Source organism: Nycticebus coucang, chromosome 11 (assembly GCF_027406575.1).
Source record: "Nycticebus coucang isolate mNycCou1 chromosome 11, mNycCou1.pri, whole genome shotgun sequence".
Taxonomy (NCBI): Eukaryota; Metazoa; Chordata; class Mammalia; order Primates; family Lorisidae; genus Nycticebus; species Nycticebus coucang.
In genome coordinates this window covers 15,914,268-15,933,241 of record NC_069790.1, presented here as the reverse complement: position 1 = coordinate 15,933,241, position 18,974 = coordinate 15,914,268, and the positions used below count along the sequence as shown (strand labels likewise).

The window sequence follows — 18,974 nt, the reverse complement described above, 5'->3', positions numbered from 1 at the left end:
TTATCATTTCTGATAGATGATATTAGAGATTTTACTTTCCTATTTCTGGTTAGATTGGCCAAAGGTTTATCAATTTTGTTAATTTTTTCAAAAAACCAAATTTTGTTTCATTGATCTTCTGAATGATCCTTTTGTTTTCAATTTCATTTAATTATGCCCTGATTTTGGTTATTTCTTTTTTTTCTGCTGAGTTTGGGGTTGGAATGTTCTTCCTTTTCCAGTTGCTTGAGATGATCCATTAAGTTGTTGGCTTCCTCTCTTTCTGTTTTCTTTTCTTTTTTTTTTAAAACAACAATTGTAATCAAAACTTTAATCTGAAGGATTCTCACAAAACATATTACAAATGACAGCATAAAAAAATATCTTGCATAGTAACTCAAAGTTCTGCTATACAATGTACCTTTAAACTGGCAGGACATTGGTATTTTGATATATAACTATTACATAAAGAACTTATTTTCTTTCCTAAAGCAAAGAAAACTTTCTTAGAATTTATCAGATTCTATAGTAGTAGGCAATCTCTGCCCAGGGTGAAAAATAGTTGGATTTTTCATAAACCTCTAATTTAGTACAATGATGTAGCTGCTGGCTTGTTTTACAGCAGCTTTATAAAGACTGCTTGTTCAAGTATAGTTGCATACAATATCCCAGACATGGGGGAAAAAGTAAATCTTAATTCAATTTGCCAGTTTTGTTTCTATGTATAAAAAAAAAAGTCACACTTTAGGTGGGCAGATTTAGAGGTTTATTATCAGTCTATGCAAAACTAAAATTCAAAGCAAATTCAATTTTGTTTAAGGGAACATTGTAAAGTAACAGTTCTTGGTATTACATGCCTCATATGATCCATTTCAAACCATAGAGAATTATACTTTTTGTGTCACTGTTCCAAGAGACAGACAAATTTGAACAGCTAAAACATCTTTAAAATGCACCAAGCTTATGAAGTCTTAAACAAAACTTGAAATTTCTGTACGTACTCCTGTCAAATGAAGTTATCTCCTGTACACCTCTTCTCTTGCAAAATGGTCTTCTATTTCCTTTCATTTAACCTTGATCGGCTTCGAGACCTAGAGAAGGATCGGGAGGGCTTATGATATCTCTCCCAGGACAGTGATCTCTCTCTTCTCCTATCTCTGGAAAGGGACCTGCTCCAGCTACGAGAGAAGCTTCTCCTCCTTGGAGATCTGCAGCGAGGTGGAGGACTCCTCCTACAATAATCATCTCGAGGGCGACGGCCCCAAGAGGGAGGTGGGCCATGATTTCTACTTCTTTTTTCACCATCGGGCAGTCCCACTCTCACACAGCAGCCACACAGTGTCCTTCCATCTAGTTCTCAGACAGCATCAGCTGCATCTTGAGGATCTTCAAATTCAAAAAAAGCAAAGTCGGGAGGGTTTCTAGCAACCCACACACTTCAGAGAGGTCCATAATAGCCAAAAGCCCTTTCCAATTCAGTCTCGTTGCCATTGTTTCCAAGATTACCTACATAAACCTTACAGTCCAATGGACAGGAATTACAATGCATTTTGAAATCTAGAGTTAAGTGTGCAGGCTCAAATCCTCACGCTCCGATGGATCGTCTTGCATCCCACTCCCTTCAGGCCGGACTCCCACTGTTGCTCCACCTTACCCAGCATCTACGAAATGGCCTCTTTCTGTTTTCTTTCTTTTTTTTTTTTTTTTGTGGTTTTTGGCCAGGGCTGGGTTTGAACCCGCCACCTCCAGCATATGGGACCGGCGCCCTACTCCATGAGCCACAGGCGCACCTCTTTCTGTTTTCTTGATGAAGGCTTCCAATGCTATACATTTCCCTCTTAGGACTGCCTTTGTAGTATCCCACAGGTTTTGATAATTTGTGTCTTTGTTATCATTTAGTTCCAAAAATTTGGTAATTTCCTTCTTAATCTCATCTTTGACCCAGCTATCAGTAAGCCTAAGATTATTTAGCTTCCATGACTTTGAGTATGGAGATACCCATTGCTGTTGAGTTCAATTTTTATTCCATGGTGGTCCGAGAAGATACAAGGAATAATTTCTGGAGGGAGACAAGATGGCGGACTGAAGCCAGCTTTCAACAAAGGCTCCCGTCCAGAAGGAGAGTTAAGGGACAGGAATTTAGTAAGTATCCTGGTGGACTTGAGCCTCACCAAGAGAGAAGGCTGAAGAACGCACATCAACACCGCTGAGGCAAGTTGTGATCACAAGGACGCAAACAAAAGGTACAAAATCCACCACCAAGCGGACGGGAGTCCCCCTCCCCCATGAGACCGGCTCTGGAGCCCCACAATTGAACAAGCGGGCAGAAATTAAAGGCCCTCCCACTACACTCCACGGGAGAGACCTTCTAAAAACTGGACCTACCTCCCCTACTGGGGTGCCGTGGCGTTCTCCTGCCGGACATAGGGCTGAATAAAACTTTGGGAATCCTTTGCCGGCAACCCTGAATCCCCGGCGCTCCCCTCCCGCCCACTGAGGTCTGGAGGCCTGTCCCCCAGGACTTCGGATCCTTGGGTGATTTCTCAAGGGGAGTGGACAGTCCCCGAGTTGCGACTGGTCAGCATTGACTCTGAGGCGCGCCGAGTGAGGAGAGGGCACCGGGCTGAGGGGGAGTCACGCCTCGCGGCACTTCCCTGCGGTGCAGTGCACCAACCCTCCCCAGGCATACGGGGCCCAAGACTGAATAAGACTCTGGCCTCCCCGCTGAGAGCTGAGAACCCCTACTCTCACTCGGGGTCTGAGGGCCTATCCCCCAGGAGTTCGGCTCCTTGGGTGATTTCTCGAGGGGAGTGCACAGTGCCTGAGCTGCGTCAGGTCAGCGCTGACTCTGGGATACGTGAGCGAGGAGAGGGCACTCCGCTGAGGGGAAATCAAGCCTTGGCCCTCCCCGGGCACAAGACTGAATAAGACTCTGGCCTCCCCGCTGAGAGCTGAGAGCCCCTACTCTCACTCGGGGTCTGAGGGCCTATCCCTCCGGAGTTCGGCTCCTTGGGTGATTTCTCAAGGGGAGTGCACAGTGCCTGAGCTGCGTCAGGTCAGCGCTGACTCTGGGATACGTGAGCGAGGAGAGGGCACTCTGCTGAGGGAAAATCAAGCCTTGGCGGCACTTCCCTGCGGTGCAGTGCAGGAGCCCTCCCCGGACCGTAGTATTGCGTGAAACTGAATGAAACTCTAGCTTCCCCCCGCCCCACTCCCAATCCGGGTCTGGGGGCCCATCCCCCAAGAGTTCTGATTCTTGGGGGATCTCTTAAGGGGTGTGGACCCAGCACAAACTGCGGCCGCTCAGTGCTGACTCTGGGGCACGGGACAGAGGAGAAAAGGGTCGCCTGAGTGCCCACACCAGAGCAGCAGTTCCCTGGAGGTAGATCAACAGCCGTTTTTTCTTTAACGGCAGAACGCTCACTTCTGGATATTCTGAGGCCACACCCCCTGTCTCCCTGGGCAACCAGAGGAGGCCACCGGTGTCACGGCTCACAAACCCAGAAGCCTCCAGGGCGGGGCCGACCCAGAGAGGTGTTCAGACGCAATTCTCCAGCAGCAAAGACGTTTGAACTCAAAACAGCCCGTCTCCTGTAGGCGACGACAGGAACAGAGACAGAACCTCACAAAGTTGTCTGTTCTGTTCTGTTAGCAGCATCCATCAGGGACGGGGCTAAGCCTGAGTGAACACCTCCTTCCCATCACCTGCATCAAACACTCAAAGATGTCAGGCCCCATCTCCTCCTGCTAGATAGTGGCAGTCTGCGGGGGCCTGGCAGACTTCCTCGCGATTCAGGCAGGTGCAAACCCCTGGAGTGTCTGTTCACTGCAGGCAACTGGGTTAGCCATCTGCAGAGATACCAGTGACTGGGTCCGACGGAGGGGCAAAGTGGGGAAGGAGACGTCAACCTTCCCAGACTGCTCTGTTTGCGGGGTGGCTCCTCCTGACTCCACGCTGCACTGGGGTGAGCTGTCTCAGAGGAGTCACCAGGCCCCTGTGATCCAGTTCCCAGAGACCTCTTGAACCCTTCCACCTGAGACAAGTGCCAATTGAGACAGTTGATTCGGACCTTTTGAACTGGGCTAATAGACTGAGGACTTTTCAGGTGGTGCCCTGGGTGTGTGATTGTAGGAAGGTTTCATTCTCCTTTTCCAACTGGGGCCAGAGGTGGGCAGGCGGGGTGACTTAATTGCTGATTTTTCCACACAGCTGAGACTTCAAGCCAGAGTAGAAGTTGCAATAGGATCGAACAGAAACCAGCTGAAAACAAGACAGAACCACTTTGCTCCACCACACCAGACAGGGCCCCAGTTTCTCAGGCCACAACACTGTACGGGCCCTCGATAAAACCCCAGGGGAAAAACCAAAGGGAGTAAACCATGGGGCGGAATCAGCGGAAAAACTCTGGTAACATGAATAACCAGAATAGATCAACCCCCCCAAGAAAAGATACGGCAGATGTGATTGAAGATCCCATTCATAAACAACTGGCTGAGATGTCAGAAGTTGAATTCAGAATTTGGTTTGCAGACAAGATTAATAAAATGGAATTAGGAATTCGAGGAGAAATTCAAAAACTGTCTCAAGAATTTAACGAATTTAAAGACAAAACCACCAAAGACTTAGACACACTGAAACAAGAAATTACAGCCCTCAAAGATATGAAAAATACAGTAGAATCCCTCAGTAACAGAATGGAGCAAGCAGAAGAAAGGATTTCTGACATTGAAGATAAAGTCTTCGAACGCTCCCAATCTCTCAAAGAGGAAGAGAAATGGAGAGCAAAAACGGATCACTCACTCAGAGAGCTCTCAGATAATTCGAAAAAAAATAACATAAGGGTTATAGGAATTTCGGAGGCTGATGACGTGGCAGCCAAGGGCACAGAGGCCCTTCTACATGAAATTATGAAAGAAAATTTTCCAGACATGCCTAGAGAATCTGAAATTCAGATAGCAGACAGCTTCAGAACCCCAGCACGATTCAACCCCAAAAAGCCATCTCCCAGACATATCATAATTAGCTTCACTAAAGTTAACATGAAAGAGAAGATTCTCAAAGCAGCCCGGCGAAAGAAAACTATAACGTACAAAGGTAAGAATATTAGAATAACTGCAGATCTCTCTGCTGAAACTTTTCAAGCAAGAAGAGGCTGGTCATCAACTTTTAATCTCCTAAAGCAAAAAAACTTTCAACCCAGGATCTTGTATCCAGCTAAACTGAGTTTCATCTATGATGGAGAAATTAAATACTTCAATGACATTCATATGTTGAAAAAATTTGCCATAAGTAAACCAGCTCTTCAGGATGTTCTCAGACCTATCCTCCACAATGACCAACCCAATCCTATACCACAAAAGTAAACTCACTCAGAAACTTCGGATCAAACTCCAACTTCCACACTGGCGAAAGGATTAAAAATGTCCACTGGACCTTTGAAAAACTCGATACCCAAAATTCCACCAGACTTATCCTTACTCTCCATCAATGTGAATGGCTTAAACTGTCCTCTAAAGAGGCATAGGTTAGCTGACTGGATACAAAAACTTAAGCCAGATATTTGTTGCATACAAGAGTCACATCTCAACTTAAAAGACAAATACAGACTCAGGGTGAAAGGATGGTCATCCATATTTCAGGCAAATGGTAATCAGAAAAAAGCAGGTGTTGCAATTTTATTTGCAGATACAGTAGGCTTTAAACCATCAAAAGTAAGGAAGGACAAGAATGGTCACTTCATATTTGTTAAGGGTAATACTCAATATGACGAGATCTCAATTATTAATATCTATGCACCCAACCAGAATGCACCTCAATTTATAAGAGAAACTCTAACAGACATGAGTAACTTGATTTCCTCCAGCTCCATAATCGTTGGAGATTTCAACACTCCCTTGGCAGTGTTGGATCGATCCTCCAGAAAGAAGCTGAGCAAAGAAATCTTAGATTTAAACCTAACCATCCAGTATTTAGATTTAGCAGACATCTACAGAACATTTCATCCCAACAAAACTGAATACACATTCTTCTCATCAGCCCACGGAACTTACTCCAAAATTGATCACATTTTAGGTCACAAGTCTAACCTCAGTAAATTTAAAGGAATAGAAATTATTCCATGCATCTTCTCGGACCATCATGGAATAAAACTTGAATTGAGTAACAACAGGAATCTGCATACCCATACAAAAACATGGAAGTTAAATAACCTTATGCTGAATGATAGCTGGGTCAGAGATGAGATTAAGAAAGAAATCACCAATTTTTTGGAACAAAATGACAATGAAGACACAAGCTATCAGAACCCCTGGGACACTGCAAAGGCAGTTCTAAGAGGGAAATTTATAGCACTGCAAGCCTTCCTCAAGAGAACGGAAAGAGAGGAAGTTAACAACTTAATGGGACATCTCACGCAACTGGAAAAGGAAGAACATTCCAACCCCAAACCCAGTAGAAGAAAAGAAATAACCAAAATTAGAGCAGAATTAAATGAAATTGAAAACAAAAGAATAATACAACAGATCAATAAATCAAAAAGCTGGTTTTTTGAAAAGGTCAATAAAATAGATAAACCTCTGGCCAACCTAATCAGGAAAAAAAGAGTAAAATCTCTAATATCATCAATCAGAAACAACAAAGACAAAATAACCACAGACTCATCAGAAATCCAAAAAATCCTTAATGAATATTACAAGAAACTTTATTCTCAGAAATATGAAAATCTGAAGGAAATAGACCGATACTTGGAAGCACGCCACCTTCCAAGACTTAACCAGAATCAAGTGGAAATGTTGAACAGACCCATATCAAGTTCAGAAATATCATCAACTATACAAAACCTCCCTAAAAAGAAAAGCCCGGGACCAGATGGTTTCACGTCAGAATTCTACCAAACTTTTAAAGAGGAATTAGTACCTATATTACTCAACCTGTTCCAAAATGTAGAAAAAGAAGGAAGACTACCCAACACGTTCTATGAAGCAAATATCACCCTGATCCCCAAACCAGGAAAAGACCCAACAAGAAAAGAAAATTATAGACCAATATCACTAATGAATATAGATGCAAAAATATTCAACAAGATCCTAACAAACAGAATCCAGCAACACATCAAACAAATTATACATCATGACCAAGTTGGTTTTATCCCAGGGTGTCAAGGCTGGTTCAATATACGTAAATCTATAAATGTAATTCAGCACATAAACAAATTAAAAAACAAAGACCATATGATTCTCTCAATTGATGCAGAAAAAGCTTTTGATAATATCCAGCATCCCTTCATGATCAGAACACTCAAGAAAATTGGTCTAGAAGGGACTTTTCTTAAACTGATAGAGGCTATCTACAGCAAACCCACAGCCAATATCATATTGAATGGAGTTAAATTGGAATCATTTCCACTCAGATCAGGAACCAGACAAGGCTGCCCATTGTCTCCATTGCTTTTCAACATTGTAATGGAAGTTTTAGCCACCGCAATTAGGGAAGAAAAGGCGATCAAGGGTATCCATATAGGGTCAGAAGAGATCAAACTCTCGCTCTTCGCAGATGATATGATTGTGTATCTGGAAAACACTAGGGACTCTACTACAAAACTCCTAGAAGTGATCAAGGAATACAGCAGCGTCTCAGGTTACAAAATCAACATTCATAAATCGGTAGCCTTTATATACACCAACAACAGTCAAATTGAAAAAGCAGTTAAGGACTCTATCCCATTCACAGTAGTGCCAAAGAAGATGAAATATTTGGGAATTTACCTAACAAAAGACGTGAAAGATCTCTATAAAGAGAACTATGAAACTCTAAGAAAAGAAATAGCTGAAAATGTTAACAAATGGAAAAACATACCATGCTCATGGCTAGGAAGAATCAACATTATCAAAATGTCCATACTACCCAAAGCAATATATACTTTCAACGCACTCCCTATTAAAGCTCCACTGTCATATTTTAAAGATCTTGAAAAAACATTACTTCGTTTTATATGGAATCAGAAAAAACCTCGAATAGCCAAGACATTACTCAGAAATAAAAACAAAACAGGAGGAATCACACTACCAGACCTCAGACTTTACTACAAATCGATAGTGATCAAAACAGCATGGTATTGGCACAAAAACAGAGAAGTAGATATCTGGAATAGAATAGAGAACCAAGAGATGAATCCAGCTACTTACCGCTATTTGATTTTTGACAAGCCAATTAAAAACATTCAGTGGGGAAAAGATTCCCTATTTAACAAATGGTGCTGGGTGAACTGGCTGGCAACCTGCAGAAGACTGAAATTAGACCCACACCTTTCACCATTAACTAAGATAGACTCTCATTGGTTTAAAGATTTAAACTTGAGACATGAAACTATAAAAATACTAGAGGAGAATGCAGGGAAAACCCTTGAAGAAATTGGTCTGGGTGAGTATTTCATGAGGAGAACCCCCCGGGCAATTGAAGCAGCTTCAAAAATACACTACTGGGACTTGATCAAACTAAAAAGCTTCTGCACAGCTAAGAACACAGTAAGCAGAGCAAGCAGACAGCCCTCAGAATGGGAGAAGATATTTGCAGGGTATAACTCTGACAAAGGTTTAATAACCAGAATCCACAGAGAACTCAAACGCATCAGCAAGAAAAAAACAAGGGATCCCATCGCAGGCTGGGCAAGGGATTTGAAGAGAAACTTCTCTGAAGAAGACAGGCGCACGGCCTTCAGACATATGAAAAAATGCTCATCATCTTTAATCATCAGAGAAATGCAAATCAAAACTACTTTGAGATATCATCTAACTCCAATGAGACTAGCCTATATCACAAAATCTCAAGACCAGAGATGTTGGCGTGGATGCGGAGAAAAGGGAACACTTCTGCACTGCTGGTGGGAATGCAAATTAATACATTCCTTTTGGAGGGATATATGGAGAACACTCAGAGATCTAAAAATAGATCTGCCATTCAATCCTGTAATTCCTCTGCTGGGCATATACCCAGAAGACCAAAAATCACAACATAACAAAGATATTTGTACCAGAATGTTTATTGCAGCCCAATTCATAATTGCTAAGTCATGGAAAAAGCCGAAGTGCCCATCGATCCACGAATGGATTAATAAATTGTGGTATATGTATACCATGGAATACTATGCAGCCTTAAAGAAAGATGGAGACTTTACCTCTTTCATGTTTACATGGATGGAGCTGGAACATATTCTTCTTAGTAAAGTGTCCCAAGAATGGAAGAAAAAATATCCAATGTACACAGCCCTACTATGAAACTAATTTGGGACTCTCACATGAAAGCTATAACCCAACTACAACTTAACAATAGGGGGAAGTGGGAAAGGGGGGGGTGGGTAGAGGGAGGGGAATCGGTGGGATCACACCTGTGGTGCATATTACAGGGGTATTTGCGAAACTTGGTAAATGTAGAATATAAATGTTTTGGCACAGTAACTGAGATAACGCCGGAAAGGCTATGTTAACCACTGGGATAAAAATGTGTCAAATGGTTTATGAAGTGAGTGTATGATGCCCCATAATCATATCATTGTATACACTTATGATTTAATTAAAAAAAAAAAAAAAGGAATAATTTCTATACTTTTAAATTTGCTGAGGCTAGACTTGTGTCCTAGGATATGATCTATTTTGGAGGATGACCCATGGGCTGATGAGAAGAATGTATATTCAGTTTTATTAGCGTGAAATGTTCTGTAGAGGTCTGTAAAGTCCATTTGTTCTAGGGTCAGGTTTAAGTCTAATATTTCTTTGTTTAGTTTCTTCTGGGAGGATCTATCCAAAACCGTCAAAGGGGTGTTAAAATCTCCAACTATAGTGCAGGAAGATATCAAGTTGTTCATATCCTTTAGGGTCTGCTTTATGAATTGAGGAGCATTCTGGTAGGGTGCATAAATGTTAATTATCAAAACCTCTTCATGTTGGGTGTTTCCCTTGACAGATATGTAGTGACCTTCCTTATCTTTCTTTATCTTTGTTTGTTTGAAGCCAATTGTATCTGCTACTAAAATTACACCCCCTGCTTATTTCTGGTTTCCATTTGCCTGTAATATACAAGTCCATCCATTCACCCTGAGTCTATGCATCCTACCAGAATGCTCCTCAATTCATAAAGCAGACCCTAATGGATATGAACAACTTGATATCTTCCTGCACTATAGTTGGAGATTTTAACACCCCTTTGACGGTTTTGGATAGATCCTCCCAGAAGAAACTAAACAAAGAAATATTAGACTTAAACCTGACCCTAGAACAAATGGACTTTACAGACCTCTACTGAACATTTCACGCTAATAAAACTGAATATACATTCTTCTCATCAGCCCATGGGTCATCACAGCTCATAGCAACCTCCAACTCTTAGGCTTAAGCAATTCTCTTGCCTCAGCCTCCCAAGTAGCTGGGACTACAGGTGCCCACCACAAAGCCTGGCTATTTTTTGGTTGTAGTTGCCATTGTTGTTTGGCAGGCCCGGGCCGGGTTCGAACCCACCAGCTCTGGTGTATGTGGCTGGTGCCCTAGCCATTGAGCTACAGGTGCTGAGCCTGTTAATTTCTTCAGACAATTTTAGAACTACTGTTTGGAATTCAATTTCCATCTTTTCTTCCATTCCATTTATCTTATTTGCAATCCATATTCTGAATTCAGTTTCTGACATCGTGGCCATTTGTCTATGCATGGCATCTTCAGTTGTATCTCCTTTATCATTTCTTGGTGGGGGGGGCGGGGTTGATCTACTCTGGTTATTCATGTTGCCAGAGTTCTTCTCTTGGGTCCGCACCATGTTTATTTTCCACTGTTTGGTTATTAGAACCAGTAGGGTGAGATTGAATTGGGGTTCCCAGGTAGTAGAGATAGCCCCTTCCCAAAGCTCTAGGCTTTGTAATTGTGGCTTATCTCCTATAACCTTACAAAGGCCCCTTTCAGAGTTTTGGCCAGAGACTCTGAGGACCTACTTGGTGAGATAGTGCTGGCTAGCTGTTTTGATATTAGCCAACCTCTACCCTATCCTAAGAGAACCACACTCTTAGATTTAAATCTCAACTGTGAAGAGATACAAACAGCTGCAGCGCTCAGCCCCCACCCTTCAGTTCTTTTCCACTACAGAACTTCAAAGGTCAGCCTCAGAATGTCCCAGAGTGGACAGCTCCAAACACAGGTTCCGATCAAATTGTCTCTGGCAGTGCAAACCCTGCCTTACAGAGAGGGGTTCAAGGACAATTCAAAGCAAAGGGATTCAAAGCACAATTGGAGCCAGGGATCCACAGTCTCACCCACCAGGCTTAGTCCACACTATTGTCTTCTCTGCTCACAGGCCCAGCTGGAGCCAGGGGCAATGCTCTTGCCTACTGGTCTTAGTCCACACACAGCTAGCCTCTGGAGTAGTGCTTGCAAGACTAGTTGGAATCAGGGGACCACGCCCCACCTGCCAGTCTCAGTCCACTGCCTGGCAAGCCTCTGTTTGCAGGCTCTGTTAGAGTCAGGGCACCACACTCTACCAGCAGTGTGCCTGGTATGCCTCTGCTCACCAGCCCCGCTGGAGGCAGTAGAGCAGGCCCTAGCCCTCAAGGCTTGGTTCACACCCAGTCAGCTGCTGCTCTAGGGTTCTGTTGGAATCAGAAGACCACGTCCTTGCTCTCAGGTCGCAGTCCGTGCCTATCAAGCCTCTGCTCCCAGGCCCAGCAGGGACCAGCCCGGTCTGCCAAACTCAGTTCACACAGGGCAACAACTCTCCTGCTGTGGGTGCTGTCAGAGCCTGGGGTTCTGCACCCTGTCCCCCCAGACACAGCCCAAACTGAGGGTCAACACTACCATTGGCCGGGAATAGTCATAACCAGGGGACTGCTCCTCTTTCTGCTGAGAGTCCCTTTCTTCCCACACCCTCTTTCTTCTCCATTAGTCACAGATTTCGTCCTGATGGTTGCCAGTCCACACTATGCCTATGTCTCTCAAGACAAGATCAAACACTCTACGTTCTGCAGGGGGCAGAACTTCAGACCACCATGTGATGGGGAAAGGGTGGACTGGGAGTTTGGACTTGTGTTTCCATGAAAACAAATTACAGATAAAAAGCCTATTGGCTAGAAGATGGGAGATATTGTGAAATATCTGTTCAATTATATGTCTGGTGGGGTGGTGTCTAGGTTTATAAGTGGGATCTCCCTGGAGAAAGAGACCTGGAGTTTAGTGGCTCTCTCCAATGAGGTAAAATGAGAGGTCTTTTGTTCCCTGCTAGTTTGCAGATAGCCTGCAGCAGGCCTCCTGCTTGGGGAAGGGGGTCTCCCGTCTTCTAGCCAATAGGCTTTGTATCTGTAATTTGTTTTCTTGAATGCTCTTGTTTGGAGTTACAGTTTGCCGAACATTTTTCTTGGCTCAGCTCCCCGTCTTTGGCTTCGTAGATTCTGATTCCATCGAGTTTTTACTTTGTAGGTTCTGATTCCGTTGAATTTTTTTCTTCCTCTGCTCAGGAGCCTCTGACATGGGTTGCTACCAGTTGGCCATCTTCCCCTGCATGTCCTTGCTTCTATTGGTGCAGAGACATCAGGAGTCACCATGTAGGGAGGCACACTCACCCAGCCAGCTGGTACTTGAGAGAGAGCCTAAATTTCTTATTCAAAGGAGAACAATGGAAAGCAATTTAGTACAAGGGAGATGAGTCTCTTGAGTTAGCTTTTGTAACTGCCCTTTGATTTTATCATTCATTTTTTCTACTTTCCCAGAGGACCGGGGCCTCCAAGAGCAGTGTAGATGATATTTTATGCCCAGAGCTTTACATATTCCTTGTGTCACAATTGCCTTGAAGGCTGGCCCATTATAACTTTGCAAACTCTGGGGGAGTCCAAACCTGGGGATAATCTCATGTACTAAAACCTTTACAACTTCCTGAGCCTTTTCTGTTCTACAAGGGAATGCTTCAACCCAATTAGTAAAAGTATCCACAAATACCAGCAAAAGTATCCATAATACCAACCCAATTAGTAAAAGTATCCACAAATACTAATATTGTATACCATGTACCTTAGGGAGCTGAGTGAAATCTATTTGCCAATCTTCACCTGGATATTTACCTTGTCTCTGTATACCCAGGGGAGCTAGATGGTGATTTAAAGAATTGTTTCTTTGACATACCTCACAAGTCCTTGTTATCTGTTTTATGATTTTAAATAAGTATTTTCCATTAAAGAGAGCTTTAGCCATTTGATAGGCACCTTCAGTGCCAAAATGAAAAGACTGATGTAAAGTTTTAAGTATTTTCCATTGGCTTACAGCAGGTAATAGCAAAGTCCACTTTTATTTTGTAGCCAGCCTGATGGAAGTAGCGAATAGTCTCTGGATAAAGCCCATTCCTTTTCTTTTTGGGTATATTGAGGTGCATGATTCTCAAGTGATCCCTCCCAAATAAGGGGTGCTGCAAGGGGAATTATTCATTTCTATGCTGCTATTTTAGCCTCTTTATCAGCAAGTTGGTTACCTTCAGAAATCTCATCTAAGGTCTTTTGATGTCCCTTACAATGAATAACTGCTACTTCTTGTGGAGCATGAATGGCTTGTAACAACCTGTCTATTTGATGATAGATATCTATGATGATATTTTATGGGAGAGCCATTAGAAGTTAGATATTGTCTTTCTTTCCAAATAGCAGCATGGGCATGTAAATGAGGAAGGCATATTTTGAGTCAGTGTATGTATTGACTCATTCCCCCCCCACCCCAATTTCTAAAGCACGGGTTAAGGCTATTAACTCAGCTAATTGCGCACTGGTTCCTAGAGGGAGAGACCCACTTTCAATTATAGCGTACTGAGTAACAACAGCATAGCCTGCTTTTCTAGTTTCATGTTGTATGAAAGAACTTCCATCTATATATAAAATGATATCAGGATTAGATAGGGGGTTTCTTCTAAGTCTTCTCTAGCTGCATAGGTCTATGCTATAATTTGTTGGCAAATAAGCCCTATCTCCTCATTGGATTCAGGGAGGAAAATGGCAGGATTCAGAGCAGCATAGGTACGTAATTGTAGCACTGGTCCTTCTAGTAATAAGGCTTGCTATTTAAGAAGGTGGTTATCTGACAGCCAAAAATTGCCTTTTGAATTTAAAAGTCTAGTAAGGTCATGAGAAGTGTGAATAATTAGATCTCTTCCTAAAGTTAGCTTGGTTGCTATTGGGGTTAAGAGAGCTACAGCTGCTATGACCCATAGACAGTGTGGCCATCCCTTGGCTACAGTGTCAATTTCTTTATTAAGATATGCTACAGGTTGTAAAACTGGATCCCGGTGTTGGGCCAAAACTCCTAGGGCAATTCCAGTTCATTCTGTAATGTACAGATTAAACTGTTGTCCAGTGGGAAGACTCAATGCAGGGGCCTGCAAAAGAGCAGTTTTCAGCTGCTGGAATGCCTTATTTGCCTCTGGTTTCCATTCTAGAGTGACTAGGCCCTCTTTTTGAGCATTTTAAATTAAAGAATAGAGTGGTCTAGCTATTTCACTATATACAGGAATCCAGAGTCTGCAAAAGCCTGTAATTCATAAAAAGCCTCAAAGTTATCTGAGAGTTCAAGGTTTAGGGTGAGCCAATATTTGTTCTATTCTTTCTTTTCCAAAGGCTCTCTTCTCCTGTGAAATCTGGAGACCCAAATAGTGAACTTCTGGGACACATAATTGGGCTTTAGCCTTGGAAATTTTGTGCCCACAATCAGCTAGAAAGTTTAATAGAGTTTGTGTAGCTTTGTGGCATTCCTCTGCATATCTGGTGCTCCCAAAAGAATGTTATCTACATACTGAATAAGAGTCACTGTAGGATATGAAAAACGACTTAAGTCTTCAGCTAAGGCTTGTCCAAACAAGCGAGGGCTGTCCCTAAATCCCTGGGGTAACACAATCCATGTGAGCTGGGTGTTGGAGTCAAAAGGGTCTTCCAAAGCAAAAAGGTATTGGGAATGAAGTGGAATGCAAAAGAAGGCAGCTTTTAAGTCTAGGACTGTGAAGTAGGCAGCCTTTTCAGGGATATGAGACAATAAAGTATGTGGATTGGGAACCACAGGATGGAGAGGAATGACCACTTCATTTATAATGGGGAGGTCTTGGACTAGTCTCCAAGTTCCGTTTGGCTTTGGCACTCCTAGAATAGGAGTGTTACATGGACAATTGCAAGGTATTAATAATTTCTGTTGCTTTAGATTCTATATTATGGGTATTAGTCCATCTTAGTGTCTGTTTTTCTTTTTTTTGTAGAGACAGAGTCTCACTGTACCGCCCTCGGGTAGAGTGTTGTGGCATCACATGGCTCACAGCAACCTCTAACTCTTGGGCTTACGCGATTCTCTTGCCTCAGCCTCCCAAGCAGCTGGGACTACAGGCGCCCGCCACAATGCCTGGCTATTTTTTTGTTGCAGTTTGGCCGGGGCTGGGTTTGAACCCACCACCCTTGGCATATGGGGCTGGCGCCCTACTCACTGAGCCACAGGTGCCGCCCCTTAGTGTCTGTTTTTAGAGGATATTGTTTTTGATTGGGATAGATGGCAGGATTCTTTAATTTAATTTGGACTGTTTGAGCATATCTTATTCTTCCCACCTGTTCCTCAGTAGCCCACACTTCTGGGTTAATTTCTGTCTCTAATAAGGGAAGGCATAATATAGGTTCCAGTCCCATATTCATATAAATGGTTGTTCCTGCTTTAGTTAGAATGTCCCTCCCCAAAAGTGGAGCAGGACTTTCAGGCATGATTAGGAAGGTATGAGAGAACAGCTAGTCATCCCAATAGCAGCTTAAAGGCTGAGAGAAAAATTTGGTAACCAGCTTTCCAGACACCCCCTGTATAGTTACAGATTTGGGGGATAAAAGACCAGGGTTAGAGAGAAGTACAGAAAAGGTTGCTCCAGTGTCCAGAAGAAATTCTATTTCCTGGCCCTCCACTGTAAGGCAAACCTGGGGCTCTTGAGGGGTGATGACACAAGCTGGAGCCATGAGAATCTGCCCTGGGCACCCTCAGTCCAGTTTGGGTGCTGATGGGATCACTGTCCCTGGAGGCCTTCGCCTCTGAGGACAGGCCACCCTCCAGTGGTCACCCTTGCATTCTGGACAGGGGCCAGGTGGCTTGTCCAGCCAGTGGTGCTGCTGGCGGCAGTGCTTCCGGAAGTGGCCAGCCTGACCACATTGGCAGCACTTGTTCTTAGCTCCCCTGGCTTCCCTCTGCCCCTGAATGGTGCTCATTTGTTGGAGTATCATTACTAGAGCTGTCATTCTTTTCATATCCTTTTTCTCTCTTTCCTTCTCTTTCTCCTAATCTCGGTTATAAAAGACCACAGTGGCCATAGAGCCAATTTCTGGAGTGTTTTTCTAATGTTTGGGGCCACCTGAGTGATAAGTTTAGCTTTTAAAATAATTTGGCCCTCTAAGGAGTTGGGTGTTAACTCAGTGTGTTTTCTCATTGCCTCCCTAAGACGCTCAAGAAAGGCTGAGGGACTCTCACTTTGCTCCTGGTTAATAGTAGATAATTTAGAATAATTTGTAGGCTTTTTCTTGGGGCAACATAAACCTTCTAGGACACATGTTAGAAAATGTTTACACCACCAGTCACCTTGTTTCTCATGATCCCATTCGGGATTCTCAAAGGGGGTATCTGTCCTTTTCCTCAGGAGACATTCTGCCATCAGTATTGGACATGAACCACAAATCATCCCACTTTTTAGCTTCATCTAAGACTTCATTTTTTTCATTAAAATTTAAAGTTTGATCTAGTAGTAACATTACATCTCTCCGAGAGATGTCAAAGCTTTGTCTAGCCCTTGGAGAACATCTATGTACTTACCAGGTCATCAGAAAATTTTCCTAAATCAACCTTAATTTGCTTCAAATCTGCCAGGGAAAATGGAGTCTCCACCAAGAGACACAAAGGACATGGTTGCCTTCTGGGGGTCCCAGTAGGACCAGAAGAAACTCTTGGGACAGCCTCTCTCCTGGGGTTTTCTGAATGCACAGAGGAAGGTGCAGGAGAAGTAGATGTTGGGTTTGAACTAGGTCGTGACAGCGTCTACCTTGGGAATTCCTGACCATTTGGGGAAGGAACTACAGCCAGGAGAGCTGAATCTATCTGACAGGTTTTATACAGTTGGGGGTTGTCCTTGAGGAAAAAGAAAGCTTGCACATAGGGCACTTCAGACCACTTTTCTTGTTCACAAAAAGTATCTAACTGAAAAATTATTTTCATTGCTAAAGTAGCAACGATCTGACAAATAAGTTTGCAAACTTGTCATTGTGCACCTATGCTGGCAACGCTGTACAAACAGCTCAGTAAAACTTCATAACCTTGGCATATCAATGTCTTATAAAGTAGCAATGAAAAAAAATTCATGGTTGGGGGTCATCACAACATGAGGAACTGTATTAAAGGCATTAGGAAGATTGAGAACCATTGACCTAGTCCATCCTTTAAAGCAATTTTGGAACTCTCTTTTTGGAATGGCCATCAAAGCTGTCATTGTATTCCTCTTGATGTCCTGAATGGCATGAAAATGTCTTTCTTTCAATATTTCCTTTATCTTTGGGTAAAGAAAAGGTTATTTGGGGCCAGGTTGGGTGAGTAGGGAACAGTGTTTCTTTTTTTTTGTAGAGACAGTCTCACTTTATAACCCTCAGAGTGATGTGGCGTCACAGCTCACAGAAACCTCCAACTCTTGGGCTTAGGCAATCAGCTAGCTGAGTAGCTGGGACTATAGGTGCCTACTACAATGCCCAGCTATTTTTTTGTTGCAGTTTGACCAGAGCTGGGTTTGAACCCACCACTCTGGGTATATGGGCCTAGTGCCCTACCCAAAGGGCCCACAGGTGCCACCCAGGGAGAGTGTTTCAATACAGTGATTTGTTTATAGGCTAAAAACTCCCTCATAGTCAGTGCCAAGTGAGCTGGTACATTGTCATCATGCAAGAGCCATGAGTTGTTGGCCAAGATTTTCCAAATTGTTTCTCTATCAATGTTTACTTGGTCTGCTTTCTCAGTGATGCTTTCTCTCTCCTCAGAAAAAATGTAATCCTTTTTGTTGTTTTCACCATGGCATTATACCCATCAACTTGGACTAACATTTCCTTGATTTCACTTCCATTCTTGTCTAGTTTAACAAGAAATTTTATGTTTGTTTGTTGCTGTAATTCAAGCTTGGACATTCTTGCAACAGCACACAAAAAACATGCTACAACAAGTGTCACTTAGCAAGACACCCCCCCCGTCTTATAGTTAACAGAAGCACAACTATAAGACACTGATATGTCAAGGTTGTGAAGTCTTACTGAGCTGTTTGTACAGTGTTGCCAGCATAGGTGCACAATGACAAGTATGCAAACTTATTTGTCAGGTCATATATGTACTCACCCCCATACTTCTTCCAAGCTGCCCCTTCCCTTCTATTCTTCCTAATTAAATATCTGTAATCTAGTGTGAAATAGGGGTCAATATATTTTTGTGGGTCAAGAGCCTCCTCTCATTCAGTCTAACACTATAGAACCCCACTGCTCTGACTGCTTCCATGTACATTTTCTTCTTTGCTGCGATAATTCACCTCAAGTATGTATGAAAATGTCTCATGAACCTAGAATGGCCACTATTTTCTCAGTTATCCCCTACAGGGGATACATTTTTCTAATTTGCACAAAATTCTTCCCTTTGGTCAGTCTTCTGGAGGAGAAGAATCATATCACCAATGTTGAGAAGGTAAAGGGTCCTTTTGAGTTTATGAACATTCTTTTGTAAAATTTTAAAAATGTATTTAAAAATTTTTTAGCACCTGAAAGTGTTAGAAAGAGCATTCTTAATTCAATTTCAGTAATTGAGTACAGAACATTCAGTAACTCACAACTATCTTTTCCTTCCATTTTCTCATTCAACTGCTTCTGATCCTCTGGGCGGCTAATTTCAGAATGGCCCATTGAAGAAGCCTGAGCACCTAAGGAGAATTTTTTTTTCCTGTGGCTAAACTTTGGGTT

The 18,974-nt window shown here is 42.8% G+C and overlaps 1 protein-coding gene and 1 pseudogene across 3 annotated transcripts in view; one reads left to right on the top strand and one right to left on the bottom strand.

Moving 5' to 3' along the window:
- The window catches only part of SUGCT (succinyl-CoA:glutarate-CoA transferase), a 966,251-nt gene that overhangs the window by 7,952 nt on the left and 939,325 nt on the right, over positions 1 to 18,974 (top strand). The window lies entirely within an intron of this gene.
- On the bottom strand, positions 732 to 1,534 carry LOC128598879 (serine/arginine-rich splicing factor 3-like; annotated as a pseudogene).